Raw genomic sequence first — 21,232 nt, forward strand, 5'->3', positions numbered from 1 at the left:
GTTGCTTAGGAAACCACGAAATTCGAATGTGAAAATCACGAGGATCCTACCAATCCTCTCTGGAGATTGGTGAATCCACGGATGTCACAGATATGGCTAATGTTTGCGGTTTCTCCGACCGGTGTCACAATTGCCGGGTGCCGGGCTATAGTCTCAAGCCGCAGTCACACATAGGTACCACCGTTAGAGTTTTTGTGTCTTACCAAGGTCCACAATTAGCCGAGACGCCGCGCTGTTGTGGGGTCGACCTTATTGACAAGGTCGCAATATTCACGAATCCACTGGATTACTGTATTTACAAATTCGGCTGCGTTTTCAAAATTAGAGGTCCGGTCTGTCCTTGAGACGCGTAACGGTGCCACTTGCTGATTCCGCATTCTTGCATTCTTTCTCTGTGCTGTCATCTTACCCGATGGTAGATTTTAATGAGTTGCCCGGTTGACTAGTTTTTTTAGCTACCGAGGTATTGCATGGGTATACTCATGCAATATCCACATTTTTTTCTTTAAAAGGAATTATACTTATTTTTAGCAGTCTATATACTAAATTATCTTTATAGAACAAGATTTATAGAAAGTATTTATAACATTTTTTAACAACCTGCATTAAATAAATCTACAGTTAATTTCTAGGCCTAATACAAATTTAACACTACTTTTATGCATGTGTAAAACATTTCAAAAATTAAAAAAAACAGTCCAATTTCATAGTTGTTCGAAATCCCCTCCAAAATTATTGTACCAGTTTCGGGTCTGTAAACATTGCCCAGCCACCCGCATGAGTTCGACAGAATGTTTATCTGACATCGGTTTGGCTGATAAGCTCGATACACCAACTGACCCTTCACCTGTATCGGCTGATAAGAGTTAGCTGTTTGAACTGGATATTGGTTTGTTTAAACTGGATACTAGCCTCTTGTGTTGACGTGGCTGAAATGGTCACTCGAGCTGGGTCCTGTGTATCGAAACCGTTTGGGTCGGAGCCCTCTTCTTGTTGTCCAGGATTTTCAGAGAAGAGGTAAGGCAGACTCGACATTTTGCCATATATTTAGTGTAAACATTTATTTGGCATACTGCCAAATAGTTAAAACTAAATTGATATATCACTAATTAATACAAGTTATTAATTTATTTCCTTTAAATTAATCATAAGTTAATCATCTTATTAAAAATACATTTTAAATCTATATATATATATATTATCTATATATATATATATATATATATATATATATATATAAAATCTATATATATATATATATATATATATAAAATCTATATATATATATATATATATAGATTTAAAATGTATTTGTAATAAGATGATTCACTTATGATTAATTTAAAGGAAATAAATTAATAACTTGTATTAATATGTATATATAAAGGTTCTATAAGGATATTTATGCTATTATGTAACTGTTAAAGTAATATTCACTTCAATTAGTTATTAGTCAATTACTACGTAGTTTTCAGTTAAAATTTTATATTTTTTCTTTTTTTAATTAAATGGTAGTATTAAATATTCACGTGAATAATAATTTGAGTTAATCAATCATTGTTGAGTATGAAATAATGTCTAATTAGATATTGCTAAATTTTTAACATCTAGATGAATACCAAGATACAAACTGTCTTTTAGTTACCAACTGAAAACTGTATTAGTATCTTTCCTCTTGGCTATTAAATCCGCTTAAATATTAGTTGATTTTTGTAATTATTGTATTACATTGTAAATGTAAAACTGGTATTTTGGATATTAGTGCGGACTTGACCCACATTTACCTCATCAGGAGAACTCCAAATCATGGGGCAACATTCCTCCGACAATTTCGTTTCGGATTACTTATTTCTTTTAGGAATAGTTACTGAGATTCTCTATAAAATATTTAATTTAACGTCCATATTATCGTTCCAATGTTATTATGACTTACAATTTTTTAATATTTACTATGGGTTGGACCTTATTTTCCGTTACGAGTTCTAAATGGATGCCCTGAATAGTTTATTTCTACTTAAAAAAGTAGACTTGAGGTTTTCCAAACCCGACCTTCTCCTTGAGCGATCGAGGCACTCTAGAGACTGGAATATCCAGAAGTCAAGTAAATTCTGAGAGTAAGAAAATTTTGACTTATGGCTCCAAACTTTCGGTGCAATTCAGTAATCCTAAAGGGAGAGGGGCAATTCTAAGGAAAGTGAGGAGCGAAAGAACTAGCCAATGAAAAACGAGACTGAGGGTCCTCGAGTGGAGTTCAGTTTATCTGGCACTTAATATTCAGTAAGCGGATAACTACATTAATAATAATAAAATTAAATAAAACTACGGCCCGGGCCTACCAAATGACGTGGCTGTTATCACAGAAAGGTGATCAAGAGAATGCTAAGCAGGCCCCCACCTCCCGCCACCCGCGCCGTTACAGTGTGAAATATGAAGTCGTCGATCCGGAACTGCCGTCATGACATTGGCAACAACCTACCACACGGGACAAGGTGGCCGAACTTACAAAACTCCTGTTGTCTTCAAGATAAAGCCACTCGGAGAAATTTAATTTTCTTATTGATGATGTCCTAAGAATATATCCTCAATAATTAATCATGGATATAGATAGATAGACGTTGCAGACAATATTTAGAAGTTTATATACGATATTAAAATATTGTACAAAAATATTGTAAGTATTCATTTTATTGAATAGCTTTTATAATACTTTATTTCATGCTATTTTACACAACCGTTTTCAAATATTTCCGAAATATATTTAGTACAGTTGGAGAAGGGAATAACTTTTATATTGAGAACTTACTCTTTTGGATTTTGTGTTTTTGTTATCAATAACATAGTGAGGATGACAATTTTCGTTATGATTAAGAAAATTTGTACTTTAATAGCATCGTAGCGTTTTTACCTTAATATCCTATCTCTATTTGGAATATAAAACCTCACATACGTATACGAGTATGTGTAAACGCTCGTACCAAGAAACCAGCAGAAGCTAACATTTATCCTGTTTTTTTCCATCAATCTACTTATCTCGGTATAATTTCAATAGGTGACATGAACTGCTATTAAAATGTGAAAGTTTTAATGTGGTTTACTATGGTAATAAACAATTTATATCAATATTTTACGTAAATAGTAGTGTGAAGTTTTGAAATTTATAAACAAATGCTATTAATTTGTGTGGAACTGAACATTTTGATGAGAGTTGACATCGCTCGCGTAGTTATAAGAAATAAGACAATCAAGATAGTTTTTGTATTAAAAAATTTCGTACCTATAATTTACTATTGGCGGATGGGAGGGTTAATTAGTTAAAGATATTTTGTAAATATATTGTACTGAGCATTATAACAGACGATTGAGTAGGGTGGTAATTGTGATCAATTTAAATTAAGATTTTTGCGGTAAAAATTATATCAAAATTAAAATTTGTACATACCTGGCCTTTCCTCTTTTAATGCTATCACAGACCACATATTGTCTTACACACTTTAGAATGAGTTCTTCAAGTCGGAAACGGCAACATGAGGCCCATGGCCTCTAGTAGTTTTTCATCTTCTTCAGGAGTAAACAGCAAAACTCGGTTGCTGCGCCATGCTTTGAGATCATTTCTGAAACATCGTAGTTATTCAGTTGTGCACCTGATCAGGCAAGGAGAACACTCTTCATCCAGATCGTGTCTGAGGTCAAAACGATGCAAGGAGTAAGTTTTAAACGTCTTCGCCTCCGACTTATTTTTGGATCTCTTCATACAGACGTGGACCTTAGTTTACATGAGTCGAGTCTGTGACTGTGTCAGATTTCAGACAACACATTCAGCGGAAGGTGAAATGGAATCGATTTAAAATTCACATTGAATCAACCCTTCCCTCCATTGCTGTGTTGGATGTAAATAGCGGTTTCGTATACTATGAGATTATTAGTAACCAAATAACGACCTCATTCAGCACAAAACGTAACGTTATAAGTATTCAATAAATCGTTGTATTTAATTTGTAAAGACATTATCTAATAATACAATAGCATCCTGACGGAAAATTCTTTCCAAAAACTCATGATACTGTCACATTTAGTAGCTTTTATTGAGCTTAATAAAATCTAAAATAGTTCTTTAAAATATCCAACTTTATACCTGGAAGTATTTGGACTGAAAAGAGATATATTACCAAGAATTTGTGCTGGATTAATACTTTTACCCAGCTCTAAGTTACACCCAGATCCTTCATTGTATAACTAATGACAATAAATTAATTTCTTTTTGCACCGCAAAAGCCATGCTTACAGGAAACTACCTGGTTGATCAACTTTTAAAAATACTGTAATATGATTAACATTATACACAACAATAAAAACTTGAATATCCAGATTGCTAATTATTTAACCGTCCATACTAGCCTTACGCAATGTTAGTTTTTATTTAATTTCATGTTTTATGCATAAGTAGTTAACGGATATGTGTTTACATTAAACCGCCGACTTTTTCGGTTGTACATATTACCATTTAATATATTGCTAGTTGCGTACAAAGTACAGTTATATACTGACAATAGTAACAACCACGTAAGGTAATGGATGTAAGCATGTTTAGAAACTCTGGTAAAATATGTTGTATAACTGCCTTGTTATTAAAATGTGTATCTGTATAGGATTAAAATCTATGAATTTTATTTGCATATTCGGTTTATCAATATTGTACTCTCATATGAGGCGGAACTTACAACAACCCTGTATTTCTGCAAGATATAGATTCAAAGCTGAAAATAACTATCATAGTTAGCGATCAAATTTAACGCTCCGAAAAGTATCTTCTGGCGGTACGGAACCGGCGCTGACCGGCGCAGTAACCATTTCCATATCGTGCAGTTACCCTTGATTGTATGGTAAACCGGTGCGGCACAGCAGCCTGGGGCGGCGTGGGGGAGGGCCTACCTTACAATACTCCATCAATCTCTGGTAGGCTGAGACAAGCATAGCGGTGCCGGGCCAGCCCGTGCGGGCTAGATCCGGCCCCGTCCCAGCTGATAATGATACAGCGCCGCGTGATAACATCACCGTCACCTGGCAGACGATGCCCGACTCCTCGCAACTAGGGCCCGCCACCGAAATTGATGGGTCAGGTGTCAGGTGGATATCGGCTTCGTCAACGATCCGCCGGAGTCCGATGAAATCATGGAGATTATCGGCGAGGGCGAGCCCGATTTTGGGATCCACAATTGCGACGTTGAAGGTTTAGCAGGTTGGATTTAAAAGTAGTGTACCGCAACCGTAATAAAATCCGATCTGTTACAGTAACTACATTATAGTACTAATGATAAGTGTGGAAAGGTGGTTGATCGATGCTCATTATGTGCATTCACTGCAATCTCATTTTATGACCTTTGGTATTAGTTTTTTGTAAAAGTAGAAATTACGATGTATTGAAGTGGTTTTTACTATAGTATGTGTTATTAGATTTCGTAAAACTGTCTCGGAATTTATGACTTATTCTTGTTTCCTGTACGAGATTTAATCGTAACAATTAGGTCAATGCACCTGCGTGAACGTTCAGTAAAGTGTATAAAATATTACAGATTGGATTGAACTTTTTATCATTGCACTCATATATTAGCATGAAATGTAACAGTTTCAGCTGTTGCAGCCTTCAACTGGTTTTAAATTGAAATGCGAAAACAGATGACGGACATTCCTTCTCGGTTGGGCGCCGCAGTGACAAACTTGATCTGGGGAATATTTGGACAAGCAGGAATCGTGGCGGTTAATTAACTGGCATCGCATGAGGCGGTTCGGTCGGCCGAGATTCTGTCTAACCAGGTTGTTATACTTCTATAGATAATATCGTACAAACAGTATTTCTTTAGAAATAACTTGTACTGACTCTAAACCGATAAGGAGTAATACATTTCTGAATTTGAAAGCAAAATCCATATAATTGTTTATCAAGATAATTTGGTAAAACCGTTAACAAAATCTATGGCAATCTACTGATGTATCATTTTTAAGATTTACTTCGTTTTCTATCCACTCTCTTGTTGGATAATCCAAGTATTGTTTCTTTAGCCATATTTGAGAGGAGCATTCTACAGCCTAATCTGTATATAAATAGTTTTACTATTATATACTTCGTATTCCTGGGATTAATACATATTACCCATGTACTGATAAAATATTAGACGTTTCAGTAAAAAAGAGGAAATTTTATAGCATGAATACTTGCTATATAACGAGTTGCTATATTTCGATTAACGATAAAACAAGTATGTTTTAAACAAACATAAAATGCAGGGCTATCATATAAATCTATTCCTTTGAAAGAATGAATGTTTTGAAAGTTTATTATTTGTATAATTTACGTTCGTTTACTCAAATCTTTGAATCGTATGGAATCACAGAAGTGAGTTAAATTAATGTAGATAAACGCAAATTTATTCTAATGCTATTCGGAAATATTCTCTCTTAGAACAAAAATACTGCAAACAATAAAATCAGTTAATCCAATACATGGTTTCTTTGAAATAACTTATGATTAAAGGTTTTATTCTTAGTCCTACCCTATAGGGAATATAGCAAAATATCTTTCGTAGTATAGCCGATAACTGTAATTTTGTCAATTTTAGGTTTTCCTGAATATTTTGAAAGTAATAAATTAAGATTTTATGAGAAAAACTCATTACGATCATTAGCGACAAAATGGTGGCTTGTTGTGATTTTAAAAGTGGAACGACTCAAAATCGACTGGATATGCAGTGTGGTCATAAAATATGGAATACTTGAATAATTCTAATAATAACTAAAAAACCTTTAGTACATAAAAAAGTTATTTTCGGACAGCTAACCTCTTGAATACCTATCTTTATCTTGCATTTAGCTGAAGTATTGTAAATACAAATAGGGTAATGTGCAATATCATTTTAAATGGTTTTTTATTCTGAATTCAATGGAACAAATACAAGTTTTTGGTCTATCTTTGCAAATATATAAAAAACTGTGTAATTTCCAAATATTAATTTTTTATTATTATTTGTGTAAACCTATAACGCCCAATTCCTTCTAAAATATGACACTGGCGTAATCAATGTTTAAATTAGTAAGCACGTAATTAAAAAGCGATCCCTAGTTTGCGTATTGTGCAACTATAGTGGTGATAGTTGATTACGCATGGAATGTTCACTAAAGTTCGTTTTTTGAATCCTTGGTACGGTACACGAATTCAATCATCTTTTCGTACATAATGTATTACCGTTCTTTCTTTAAAATACGAGTAGCTTAACTTTCCTCAACGAATTTTGATACAATAAGCAATCTCAAGCAAGATAATGTACGAACTTATATAAAAGTAAAGGATATTTTTTACTGCTATTACAACCAAAATTAATTCAATTCCGTAAAAAAAATACGTGTGGTTTTAACGCATAATTGGTAATTTTATACTTTTATTAGCATTTTAATTGAAACGATATAAATATATATAGAATAAAGTGACGATTAAAATCATAAGAAGAGGTTAAATCATCTACAGTTTTCATATAATTGGTATAAGTGGTCAGATCATGTTGTTTACATGGCCATTGGTGTTGCCGAAAGAGCCTTAGCCTGGGGTTGTTCGTGTGTGCGCATTCTCTCACGTCATCCTCTAGAAATAATATCTCTGTTAACAACAAGTATGACTTTTCCTCTTTCACACTGTGTCAACTTTCTTGAATACAATCAATTCCTGTAAAACTGTACATTTATTTCGTGGGAACACAAACAAGACAGATGCATGGTCGGGGTAGCGTGAGAGGCTTCTCATTGCACTAACTATTGTGCTTCACGGACACATATTTCCCTCATTCGTACTGCACTACTTCCTACCTCGCAAATATAGTGAGTTTAGTCTAAGAAGCCGATCACCGTGGTGTACTTCTCAAAACCCCTGCTGGCATGACGCTATTCGACGTCAGTCCCAATATTGCGCCGGTTTTTTTAAGCGACAAGCAAGAACTGTGCTTGTAGACTTAATCTCAGAGAAGTAAGTTTCTACTCATGGAGGTCGTTTATAAGCTCTTGTTTTCAACAATGTACTGGAATCCGCCTCTATCAGCTTCGCTAGCCAGCATACCTTAGCTTTCAAACTGTTTTAGAAAAAATTTTACGAGTTTTCCCAAAATGTTTTCGCCAGTTGACTATTTAACCGGACACCTCTTTATTTAACCATCAATGCTTTAATATATGTGATAAAATGTGAAATATGAACCATTTACCCTTCCATCATATCATCAGGTGCGTAATTGTGCACACCTCGAGAATACCTCTTCCTCTAGATTACATTGAGTTGTTGCTGTATGAACCCCACAGAGCTCTTTTATGGTATAGGTGTCTCTAATGTCTAAACGATGCATAGAGTTTGTTTTGAACGCCTTTTGACGACAAACTTGACCTCCAGATTCAGGAAGCCAAGTCTGAGACATTGTCATATTTCAAACGCAGCACGAACCAGAGGATTAAATGTAGCTAAAATGTACATTCGCATGGAATCAACACTTTCCACCATAGCTACGGTATGTGCAGATAACAGCAAATGTCAAGGTATTAGGATGGAAGGGTGAATGGATATGTCTAGAGCACAGCAAAAGATGACTGTTGGACTGAGTGTAAACCTAAGCCTTTCATTGTTAAAGGCTAGCCTAAAAGTGCTGTCAGGGGCACGGACCCACTTGGACTCGAGAGGTCGGAAGCTGTCCTCCCTTTCTTCCAAGTTGATATGACTGAGATATTAGTAACTCGCAATCTCCCCTTATGTGATCCCGACAGGAGTTGGTTCTTGCCCACAACTTTACCCACCCTAAAGATCATATCACTCCGGAAGTAAGCGAATGTTCCGTTAGAATGTTGAGCTTCTTGTTATAAGTTAAACAAAATGTACAGTCAAGGAGAAACAAACAATCATAACGCGATATCACTAACAAGCCTGTAAATAATGGTTTGATTATACTCAGCTATTTAATTATGGAGAAATTATTTATTTTTTTATGTACGTAGTAATTTGGTGCTTAAAATACAGTTTATATTAACAGAATTATAAAATGATCACACAAACCTATCCATCACTGATTAAATTTGTTTTATATATCTTTCAGCGTTTGTAATTATGCAAAGTGTGTTCGATTTGGAAATAGATCACGTTATCTTTAAAAGTTAGGAGTTCTCAATAAAATATTGTACTCACATTTTATAGAAGTGTACAATGAAACGGTCTTCAAGTGACGGAATGCTACATAAATGAAGATAAGTACCTGCCAGCTTATCGGAACTGACGAGACTATATCGATAGACAAGTTATGAGAAGTGACTCTGCAGTGGAAACGATTACACGAGAGCCAACAGCTGATTTGCATAGACTAACAGGTTTATATTTCGATATGTGAGATCCCGGGCCTGGGCCGACTGAGCGTTAGAAACTGTCGTCGGTTTGTCAGGTCGCGGTCGGCAGCGTCAGAGTGGGGTGGGGCGAGGTTAGCCCGCAACATGACGTGACATTTATGCTATAAAGACTCTCAGACAGTTATATACGTGATGCAACAAGTAGGTCCAATCACCTGGATTCGGAATGGTGCTAGAGACTTCATACCTCCTTTCGTGATAACAGATGTTTGTGGTAGCAATTCTCAACAAACACGAGAAGTTCGTGCGATTCTTACCATGTTTAAGAAAAAAGCAGCTTTACATAAAAATATCTACATTATCGGACATCGTTAGTACAATACGTGACGGAAATGAAACAAAATAAAAAACCTACAACAATTTATCGGTGTTCAATACACGTCGAGATTTCTCTCTGTTACACTCTCTTCTGTGATTTGTCGACGTTACAGACACTTACTTCATTCTTCAGTTCAATCAACATTTGAAGGCGTAGAGTCTGCGGTATTTTCACACCAACCGGTGTTGAAAGCCGATAAACCTAATGGCCTCCTTAACACGGGTAACATTTGAAAAACTACTATGGACGGAAATTTGCTGCGCGGTGCTTCTTGGAACAAGGGGTAATGTGACGCCTAGCTTGCCGCCGCAACCGTTTGGGGCTCATTAGCGCTCCTAGCGGGCTCCGGGGAAATCACAGGTAATTCCAATGTAATTGGTGCTCGGCCGTTACTAATTTTATCGAGAGTGTGGTCCATTGCGAATTATGGATTTCACACGTGGAGCCAAAAACAGCCAAAAGCTCAGTAAAATTACCGGAGGCCTTGCGTGAAATTTTTAGGCGGAATGGAAATCTCGATATGATGTTGCAAGAGCCGAGTGTCGGATATTATAATGTGGGCCGCGCTGGACCGGAATGGGGTAATTTGAGCAGTTTAGAAATTGAATGGTGAACAAAAAGTGAATATATACATGAAACGGCGACCCTTTAATGGGAGGTCAGCTATGCTGTGGCATCGGCGTTTCGTGCTTACAAGATCATTTCTCAACCAGTGTATTTGGCACTCACGTTTGAAGTCGTGATTCTATTACAAATCGTGACAGTGTATACACAAAAGTGTTAAATGTTAATCTTATACTTGTAATAATGTTTATGTTTGCCCCTACTAATAAAACGAGGTTGTAGTAACGAATGTGGTCCAAATAAACATTTTATTTCCAATTGTTTAGTTGGAAATATAGTGTTTAGTTGGTTCTAATAGTCGTGTTGAACTAGTTTTTTAATTACTTTTTGCGCAGTTCCCAACTTATACACTACAACGACAATATATTATTGTACTACTACTAACAATTTGAAAAAGAATTAAATGTTGTTATTATTCTCTCAACCTTCGCTCTCAACCTGTGAGTTTCTAATGTCTAGAAACCCAATTGCCACCCAATTGAAATCCGTTAATAGATGTTGCTGGTCCCGGAGCTTTCACGCTTTTGTAGTGAAGATGAGTGAGTTAAGATAAAGAAATTTATGTTTCAATTTTTAAAGTGAATATTCAATTCATGTAACATGTTGGATTTTTTTATTTTGAAATACTGCAACATGCTTAGAAAATTGGTTTTGATGACTTGTGATTAAAGTTTATTTGTCATTATAATCCATGAAACATGGCACAAGCCGCATTATTATTAGCATTCTGACTCAAAATACTTTAGATTTAATATTTTAAGTAAAATTGCACTGAACCATACGTATTATGTGTCTGAATTTGACGAAATTCTATGAATCCTAATTTATAACTAACTGAAATACATTTAGATAACACACTGCTGCTCATACAGAGTGATCTAGAGCAATTTTTGAAGCTAGCTCGCCTGTCGCATACAATGTGTAATTGGAATTTAGAAAGTTAAAAAATAAAATTGATTTCTGGCTACATGTATTATTGTAGCTAGACAGTTGTAGCTGAACGGTATTTTAAGAGCAAGGCTTTCAGGCTACGTCTACGACCGAAAATAAGAGCATGAAAGTTTTGAGATTAACATTGATCTAATAGGGTCAAACTCCGTATCATTAAAACCCAGTCTTAACACGTTCACTGCTGCAAGACCTTTTGGCTTGCTTGCTCGGTACAACAATTGGGAATTTATAATGAAGAGAGAAAACAGCAAACTTAACCTAGCCTTTTATTTTGTAGAATGTACTTGCCAATTTTCGTCGAGATTTATTAATAATAACTGTGACCATAAATCTGTATATATATCTGTATCAAATACAGATTGCGAATTTATCAAAATATGTTATTTTAGATGTCAATTGTAAAAGAAATTACCTTAAAACAGGTTTAGTGTAGCCATATTGATTTTTCAGGGATTAAAATAAAATAATTTTTAGTTGTATCCATTGACTGGCATATTATATCAATAGATAGAGATTTACCACCATCAGCACTTGAAACTGCCTCAACAGTGCAAAACCATGGATTAAGTGTCTTTTTTAGTGCTGGCTGTTTGGACACGGACTTGAAAACGTAACGAGCAGATAAATATATGATAGATCAATAACTGCTCCCAAATACGTGCCTGTATTGATGAATATTTACAAACTGGGGGGAAATTTTAAAATCCAAAGTTTTATTCCATGGTATAAAAAGTTCATGAATATAAAGAAGTAGATTATTAAATATTGTTTAAATGTTATTAAAATTCAATTTAGTATACAGAAAAAAGGTTTGCAATAAAAAGTAACAAGGGCAAATGACGTGAATAAAAGTAAAACCGATTACCTAGGAGAATCGGTATATAAGGAAGCAGTGAAAGCGGGGCGCGTGCCCACCTAACGCAAAATATTTACAATTAAACTAATTATAATGCATTAACCGGTTCATATCCGCTACAAGCGCATTCATTATCATAACCAGTTGACGGTTGCAAGAAGTTGGACAATCAAGAGTTGACCGCAGGCTTGGACAAGCGCTGCTGAATGTCAGAACCTGAGACTTCACCGGCCACTGTCGCACAACCATTTTACTTGTTTCTTGTGTTTTATGTATGCTTTTACCTGTTTTATCTTTGTAGCAATTCCAGTGTGCTTCCAAATGTATAAATACATTTAATGACTTTCCATCAACCGAATTCCTAAATACGTATATCGTCGCCTCTAATGCACCCAAGCATTTTCAACATCTTAAAATTACGTTTTACTAAATAAAAAAGGTTTTATTCGTGCTACTGTAGTATAAGTTCAAAATACAATTAGAATACTATAAAACAACATTGTGCCATCAACTATATGGAAAATTAGTTCGAGTATTACAATGAATATTGTTTATTGTGACGATGTTAGTGTGACCGTTTGTTATCCTTAGCCAACGCACGTCAATATTTGTGTTCGGTTGCCAAATACTTTGCTGTAAATAATTACTTATTTTCGTGACTAGAATATTCTCGATTGTGATAATTCAACGACATTGTGACAAGTGGTAGGAATTGCCAATGACCTGTTGAGTAGTTAAAAAACCTAGTTCTTTGTATAATAAATAAATCGCCTCAACGGAACTTCGAAAGGCTCGAGAAAACGTAATATACAGTCATAAGGTAATACGGTAACTTGGCTGCCCTTTGACATTTGCATCCCAAAATCAATTAATTCTTTTTTGGGCCAAGAACAATCAATGTTTCAGAATAATAGCACAGCTAGCCAGACAACGAAACGATGTTAAGAAAGGTCTATCGTTTCATAATGTGTTTAAAGGCGATCCTGAAAACTAACTCATTATTACCGCTGAATCAACTCAGCAGTGCATTTTTATGAACAGCCTTAAATTTATTTTGGTAGTAAAGAATTGTATCAGATCATAAATTAGCGCAGGTTGCGTGTGACCAAACACTCTTACACTGCATGTAATGTCTTATATATTGAAGCACGTGATGTTAAGAATGCAGAGGAGCATCTCCGCGCTAATCCGAGTCACTGCCCGACAGCGTTATTGAAACTACGGTGTTGAATCACAAGTACATCAAATACCGGTTTAACTCTGCTGGAAAATAAACCTGGAGAGATTCTATCGTCGAGATTCCTTATACTACTAAAAAAAATGTTCATTTTTTATTTTGGCCCATTCAATTTGTGGGATAAGACAGTACTTTTCTCTACAAGCTATCCTTAATCATTTTTAAGGTGGCTGTATGCACGCTGATTGAATCTTCAATTGCGAATTATTTGAACGACGCAACAAGGAAAACTGATCAAACCGTAAATTGAGGTGGTGACAGGCAGTACGTGCCATCGGTTGGCCAACTACTGCCGTGTGGTCGAGTCGTTCTAGGACGTTTTAACTAGTAATTAATCCACTGCAGCTGTGCAAATTTATAAAAAAAACGCAATACGCAATACTATACTGTAGGCTACCTGGCCAGAATTGGAGTACACGATTAAACCGGTATACTTTTTGCGTAGGCTAAAGCTAGTAGGTTTAGTCTATTCAATTTGTTGGTTTTTGTCGCACGACACAGAATGAGGTTAAAATGGCTGTTAAAAGTTATGGTCTAGTAATTATTGTTTGCAGACTGTCGAGTCATTCAAATCAGAAATCGGTTTTATTGCGTTATGTGAAACCTCACTGCATGCAAACAGTAGAACTCCGTCTGGCGCAATAAATGTAATGAAAACTTGATGGGAAGAATAAATTAATGTTTTACATCAAAGCCTTTTTAAGCATGAGTTTTCTCTGTTCTTCTCACACATTGTCGTAGATGAAATTTATTTAATAACTTGGAAAAAATAGCTGATATGTAACTCCTTTAAGGGGATCATTTGACAATTATGGTAAATAAATTTGAAACATAAATAGAACAAAAAATTGTAATCAATTTATAATGCAAGGGGACATTATGACACTTCTTAAAATTACTTCAAAGTACGCAATGTTGTCATATAAAGTATTTGGAAACTTATAAATGCGTATTTAAAAAAGGAGGGTATCTATACTTTGTACTTTAATTTTGAGCCTTTCCGAAATACAGCGGTGGTGATATTGTTAAGAATTTTCAATCATGCTCAATAGTGAGAAATAATTTGTATAGTACTTTGGATAAATGCTAGTTATATCGATCTGTAAATTAAAACTTTCTTCTGTAAACGCTTACATTTACAAATTTTAAAGACTTACATGGGTGTTTCTATTGTGACGACTAATCACCAATATAATTCTGAACGAAGTGAACTACTATACTAGATGTCTATAGCTTGCAGCTGACATCCGCACCAGCGCCTAAGATTTATTCATTCAGAAACCTATACCTTACTATCGTGTAGAAGCTGTCTATTATATATCGTGTAAGTGATGTACATTAATTAATAGAAACATAGCACTTTAAGGTATATAAACAACATTTCCCGCAACAAGTGAATGTAAAAAAAATATTTCTGAGAGCACTTAAGTCAAGTGTTACAAAAATGATAAGGAAGTGGCACCTATACGTTTACTTTACTTTAATTACTTGACGCCACCGTGCAGATTCAGACAGTTAGGGCCTGACCTGAGGATATTCTAGCGAGAGCTTTTGACTAAATCCTCGCTTCTGAGTCCTGACCCAATTCCTCCACTCTTGCCAGCCGAGGCGCAACGCGATGAACCAGTAGATGATACGAGAGCAACTAGTAACTGTATGTCCTGGTGTTGCTACAACAAAGGAATACTTCTTTCTTACATTACCTTCGTGTCCTGAGTCTTGACTCAATTCCTCTAGTATTGTCAGCCGTGACGCGATGTTCCAGTGCATGTAAACAGTAACTATATGTCCTGATGTTGCTACAACAAAGGAATACTTCTTTCTGACATTACCTTCGTGTCCTGAGTCTTGACTCAATTCCTCTAGTATTGTCAGCCGTGACGCGATGTTCCAGTGCATGGAATAGTAACTGTACGTCCTGATGTTGCTACAACAAAGGAATACTTCTTTCTGACATTACCTTCGTGTCCTGAGTCTTGACTCAATTCCTCTAGTATTGTCAGCCGTGACGCGATGTTCCAGTGCATGGAAACAGTAACTGTACGTCCTGATGTTGCTACAACAAAGGAATACTTCTTTCTGACATTACCTTCGTGTCCTGAGTCTTGACTCAATTCCTCTAGTATTGTCAGCTGTGACGCGATGTTCCAGTGCATGTAAACAGTAACTGTACGTCCTGATGTTGCTACAACAAAGGAATACTTCTTTCTGACATTACCTTCGTGTCCTGAGTCTTGACTCAATTCCTCTAGTATTGTCAGCCGTGACGCGATGTTCCAGTGCATGGAATAGTAACTGTACGTCCTGATGTTGCTACAACAAAGGAATACTTCTTTCTGACATTACCTTCGTGTCCTGAGTCTTGACTCAATTCCTCTAGTATTGTCAGCCGTGACGCGATGTTCCAGTGCATGGAAACAGTAACTGTACGTCCTGATGTTGCTACAACAAAGGAATACTTCTTTCTGACATTACCTTCGTGTCCTGAGTCTTGACTCAATTCCTCTAGTATTGTCAGCTGTGACGCGATGTTCCAGTGCATGTAAACAGTAACTGTACGTCCTGATGTTGCTACAACAAAGGAATACTTCTTTCTGACATTACCTTCGTGTCCTGAGTCTTGACTCAATTCCTCTAGTATTGTCAGCCGTGACGCGATGTTCCAGTGCATGGAATAGTAACTGTACGTCCTGATGTTGCTACAACAAAGGAATACTTCTTTCTGACATTACCTTCGTGTCCTGAGTCTTGACTCAATTCCTCTAGTATTGTCAGCCGTGACGCGATGTTCCAGTGCATGGAAACAGTAACTGTACGTCCTGATGTTGCTACAACAAAGGAATACTTCTTTCTGACATTACCTTCGTGTCCTGAGTCTTGACTCAATTCCTCTAGTATTGTCAGCTGTGACGCGATGTTCCAGTGCATGTAAACAGTAACTGTACGTCCTGATGTTGCTACAACAAAGGAATACTTCTTTCTGACATTACCTTCGTGTCCTGAGTCTTGACTCAATTCCTCTAGTATTGTCAGCCGTGACGCGATGTTCCAGTGCATGGAATAGTAACTGTACGTCCTGATGTTGCTACAACAAAGGAATACTTCTTTCTGACATTACCTTTGTGTCCTGAGTCTTGACTCAATTCTATCAGATTTGACATCGGGGAACGACGCACTAATTTATGAAAATAATAACTGTATGTCTTGATATTGCTACAACATAATAATATTTCTTTCTGACAGAACCTTCGTAACCTTTCTCCAATATTTATAAGGTTTTCAAAGCTTATATAGGGGTTTTTTACGGAACAAAATACATTTGTTTTTCATAGCTCCATTGTCATCCAGGACTTTTGAAGAACGTTTTGTTTAAGTTCTTCAAACATGTTATTTAAATTGCACTAAAGATAAAAATATCATCATAAATCCAAATACTAAAAATAAAATATGTGAATATTTGATTAAACACCATTTTATAGGAATGAAAATTAATTCAAATTTTTATTATGTATATGTCATATATTATTAAGATAAGTTGAATGTTACAAATGTTTGTATTTATTTGGTTATTTATTTTGTTTTCAGAGCCTATTAATGTATGTACTGAAGATGGCTTGGTTCCGAGACACGTGTCTATAATATAATAAATGTTTCACATGAGTCTATTTTTCCTTTTATAATAATAATAATAACAACAATTAAATTGAATACACAATTATAAAAGCAATGACATTTTACATTATTTGATAAGCAGATAATCCATTAAATAATGATTGAATCCAAAAAGATATTAGTTTTTGAAACAGGATTTTATATTTTCTTCCTTCCATTAATAATATATAAAACAATAAAGCACTATTTGTCAGATCATATTAGAATAAACATGATTCAAATCACGTTGATAATTTTAACAATGTTGGATTTTAAATAAATCTCTTGATTAGGTGAAATCTTTAAATCAATTTAAAACTCTTTACAGTGGTACCCATGAAAGTATAAAGACACTCAGTGATCAGAATACAATATTAAGTAAGTTGAATTGTCGTGAACTATTATTGTAATTTAGTTCGATTTTATAGTATTATTAACCAACAAATTGTACACGTACCACACCTTAAACCACACGAAAGATTTAACGCAACTTCCATACCTTTTTTCTAACACGGTAGAAGATATTGGCCTACTCTAAGTGTATTGTTTAAAATTAAAGATTTACTATTCGACATAACGACTACTATTTTGTATCCAGGTCTCACAGTTATGAAGTTGAACATTTTATTGTAATAAAACAAATGCTAGAAGAGAATGTTTTTGAATAATTGATTTTCTAAGTGACAACGTGTTATTCATTCTTTTAAATATACAACTAAATGTAGAGCAGTTTTTATTTCCACTCTTCATTTAACTAAAAACAAGTAACTACAGTTATAATATTTTCCATTTCTTAACATAAAGTCCAATATTTAAAAAAAATCCAATAATATACTATTTAATTTGCGAGGTCTATCGTGTACAAGGAACACATCATCAGTCCCACATCGTCTGATGACGTGTTCCTTGAACACCAAAGACCCCATAAAAATAAAAAGTAAATTATTAAAGTGATTGTTTTTAAATGTATAAATAATTCAAATAAGAAAATAGCTTCTAGAATATTTAAAGTTCATTGTTGACAAACACAAAAAAATACAGAGATCTACATTAAGTGATTATAATAAAATTTATGCATCCATAATTTTGACGCTTTGGATTTATAAGGGAATATTTGACGGTCACTATTAACATAGTGTTGAACTGGAGAAAGTAGCGGTTATGTACTGATGACATAGCTCGTCAGCCACAGTCACTGGGTCAGATATAGTTACTTTAGTCTAAACCTGACAAGTTCCAGATTACCTCTTTGTTGGGCTGTCATCCTGTCCGTCTGTCGGTCTGTCTGGAGGCGAGATTTCCAGCTCCAGAAGGTTTGGTAGAAGGAGCCGGATCTGGAAGTAATCTCGTTATTCTTGCCCAATATCTCACTTTCTGTCTGACATTATTGTCATAAAGCATTCTACGTTTGGCTTATTCAGAATGACATTAAGACATACAGATATACGTTTGATTAGTTATGAGTGAGTTATTACAGTAATCAGAATGAATATCTGCCATCAATTTCACTGATATATGTCAACACAATGTCGTCTGGAAAAAGCTTAAATATCTTATCAGACTATTCTATTCGGTTGTTGTTGGATTATATCAGAGAATGTCACCCTGAAAATACTAAAGAAATATAAAACTATGAGGATAGTTGCGTTTGTGAAGAGTGGTCGGAAACTTGTAGTCAATTTAATTATTGCTATTAAACTTAACTGACCCCATTATTTAAAAATAAATCCGGATATCCGTTTTATATTAACCCAATATTTAGTCTATAAAAGCTTCAAACTTTATCGTTTTTTTAATTATTACTAAACTCATCAATTATATGTCGTTAGACATTTGGCTGCTAGATCTTAAGATCTTCTTTGCTGCTACGGCAATATTAGCTTGGAACTTCAAAGAGTTATACATTTTAAGATTCTATAAAAAGGCTGTGAGTATTACTCGTACTTGTGCAAAAAAGTATGTTTGTTCACTTTCTAATAGTTTTATATTTTTATTTTTGTTATCATATTTCATTTAATCTTTAATTTAAAACTTATTTATTTAATATCATGTTTTCTGTTGTTTTATTGTATTATTTTGCTATGATTAATGAATTTAAATAATCACTAATATTAACTATTACCCAATCTTAACCCTCACATGTTCTTGTTTCAATAGTATTTCTTAATTAACAAGTAGTTTTCTAATAACACGTAAACTTGTTACTGTGAGTAAATCTAAATTTGAGGAGGAACAACGTGTAAAATAGCAGTGCTACGGTACACAGAGTCCACAGGAAGTACGAGTTAAATATGGGTTTACTAATTTATTTATATTTATTTCTTATTCCTAATATATGTTCTTAACCATCTTTGCAGTGAATATAATAATGGCATAGTTCAAGATTCAAGATATTTATTCGTAAATGCAAAATACATAAACGTCAAATACTAAGAACTAGATCTAACCTAACAAATCTTTTACACAGTTATAACATTTGTTAAGAAAGTGTGTCTATAGTTTTTGTTTAAATAAACGTAAATTGTGCTCATTTTTAATATCCAATGGTAATTTATTGAATGCTTTTGCACATAAGTGGTATGGACCCCTCTAAAATGCGCTGGTACTATGTGCAGCCACAGATTTCAGCTCTCTTGATCTGGTCCGGGTACCGATGGTAGTATCCATTGCTTAAAGAGCATAGATCGTACTCCACCAGACCCGCCAGAGTAAGGATTTTCAATTCACCGAAAAGAGGTTTACAAGTCTCGAACCTCCTACGTCCTGAGAGATGATTCGCAGACACCACTTCTGGATGACAAACACTCTATTGAAATGTACCACGCTGGATGGACCTCGGAACATCAACGAGTCCCTCAAAATCGGTTCAACGTGAGAATATATACTGTCCGTAGAACATCTTGGCTACAGACCTTGGCGAGACGGTTGAGAGTAAATCCCATGGTTTGAAGCCTTTTGCAGACGTGTTCCATGTGAACCTCCCAGTTTGATAACACCCTGAATATTATACTGGTTTGTGTTGCCCAGATGAAACTGGATGATATTGGTTTTGCTGGAGATTATCCTAAGTTTATTTAAAATGAACCACAGATTTAAACTTTGCAACTGGCTGTTTGAATTCGTTATAATCAAATGTTTGGATTTATTGAACACAAGTAAAGAACAACCATCGGAAAACATCGTAACTATGAGATCTGTTGAAATTTTGATCGTTTACATAAATTAGTAATAATATAGGACCGAGAATAGAGCTTTGAGGAACACCACGAGTAATAACTCTATACCATGAGGAAACTTTATTTTGGCCATCGTGGATTTAGGCGGTTTGATTCCTATCAGACAAATACGGTTTCATGAATTGAAGAGCGACCTCTAACTCCATATTTATCTCCATAGTTCCACCAATATCCCTTATTCTTGAATATCGCATAAAGGACTGGCATAAGTTTGTCTCTACGTGTTTGAAGATATAGGCTAGACGTCTTACACTGACAGTGGTTTAGTGAATGCTATACCGTATCTGTCCAGGATTTATTGACAATAACAGCACCCGATTAGGAAACTGCGTCTGTGCTATTCCCGGTTATCAGGCAATCTGACGCAGCAAAACACCACCTGCGGTTGTTGTGAGCCTTATCTCGGTGTCTGTTCTAATCGTGGCTGAGGACCTCGTAAGTCATAAATGCTTATCTTTTGGGTAGATTTTGGTAACCTTTGTGAGAAATGTTAAAATAATAACGTGTTATTAGTTTGAAAATGTATTTTCTGAACAATTATTACGAAAACAGACTTTAAGTCAATCTTAAAACAATTGAAACTGTGGCACCTAAGCACTGGCTTACAGTTTCTCAAACATAACATTAAATAATACTAATATTATACTCCTCTTCGGCCTCTTTTACACATATTCCACACCTAATGAGGTTTTTATAAATTGTATTCCTTCCACCTTTTTAATTACTCCCAAATGTTTGGCTTTTAATGTCCGAAGTTTATAGACATTGCCTTGACATCCTGCAATGAAATAGCATGAAATAGCAAAGTTAATCTTCACACCTTGACCATTTCTATTTCATTTTCGTTAAAACTTCAGGTTGGATACTGTCACTCATAATGTCTTTTAACTAGAAAGCGACATATAAACACATAATGTTTTGATAAAATAAAGTCGTAG

The 21,232-nt window shown here is 35.1% G+C and overlaps 1 protein-coding gene across 2 annotated transcripts in view; it reads left to right on the forward strand.

The window, feature by feature from the left end:
• Positions 1–906: 906 nt before the first annotated feature.
• Positions 907–21,232, forward strand: part of LOC124359308 (transcriptional regulator CRZ1) — a 160,562-nt gene continuing 140,236 nt past the window's right edge. For both annotated transcript variants that reach the window (XM_046811937.1, XM_046811938.1), the window contains exon 1: positions 907–1,017. The gene's annotated coding sequence lies outside the window, so the exon portion shown is untranslated. The remainder of the gene's footprint in view (positions 1,018–21,232) is intronic.

Source organism: Homalodisca vitripennis, chromosome 4 (assembly GCF_021130785.1).
Source record: "Homalodisca vitripennis isolate AUS2020 chromosome 4, UT_GWSS_2.1, whole genome shotgun sequence".
Classification (NCBI taxonomy): Eukaryota; Metazoa; Arthropoda; class Insecta; order Hemiptera; family Cicadellidae; genus Homalodisca; species Homalodisca vitripennis.